The sequence below is a fragment of the Octopus bimaculoides genome, chromosome 22 (assembly GCF_001194135.2).
Source record: "Octopus bimaculoides isolate UCB-OBI-ISO-001 chromosome 22, ASM119413v2, whole genome shotgun sequence".
Lineage (NCBI taxonomy): Eukaryota > Metazoa > Mollusca > Cephalopoda > Octopoda > Octopodidae > Octopus > Octopus bimaculoides.
This window is the reverse complement of record NC_069002.1, coordinates 14,629,504-14,630,553: the sequence shown is the minus strand read 5'-3', so window position 1 is coordinate 14,630,553 and position 1,050 is coordinate 14,629,504.

Below are 1,050 nucleotides of genomic sequence, written 5' to 3'. Positions count from 1 at the left end.
ATTATTATTATTTCATAATATCGTATATTCATTTATATTCATGGTTTTCTACATTTAATTCTTTAGTGTTCCGTGTTCATAGTTTCAATCACAGAACAATGACAGTAACAACAAAATCGACGACATCTATACTGATAATGATGATGATGACGATGATGATGATGATGATGGTGATGGTGGTGGTGGTGGTGGTGGTGGTGGTGGTGGTGGTGATTAACACAACACAAATACTACGCATGCAGACATGTGTACATACATCATGCATGTATGCACAAGCTTATATATACTCACGCATACAAAACAGATTTATTATATGAAAGAATACCATCTTATGTCTGACAACACACATTAGATGTGATACTTAGGATGACATCCATCGCTGTCTGACAGAATGCTTTTGTTTTTCATGGCAACGCTGTTTGTCTTCAATCTCAATTTAAAGGACATTTTACATCAGTTATATCACATCGAGTGCAAGAAATATACAAATCATTTGGATGAAATTTAACCATCACATCCCAAATTATAAAGTATTCGGTCGAGTGAGGAAGAACGGACACTCAGCCTGCTAGAAATATCAGCCAGCCTCGTTCAAATCGAGAGTTCATCGTTTTAGTAAAACGGGAACAAATGCGTAATCTCATTCGAGGACTTGTATGGTCCATCCCACTAAGCAAAGGAATATCTTTACGCAACTCTCCCCACCACCACCACCACCATCACCACCATCGCCACCGCCACCACCACCACCTCAATCGATGAATGTGACTAAATCACTAATTAATCCGTTAAATTAAGGCGGAGAGCTGGCAGAATCGTTACTGCGCTGAGCAAAATGCTTAGCGTCCGTCTTTCGTCGAAAACATTTTGCTGGACAAAATGCTCTCGTCAGACTTTACATTCTAAGTTCAAATTCCGTGGAGGCCGACTTTACGTTTTACTCTTTGGGGGGGTCGATAAAATAATTACCTAGTCGTGCTTGGGGTCGATGTGATTGACTTACCCATTTCCCCGAACCTGCCAAAATTTGAAACCAATATAAATCTGTTA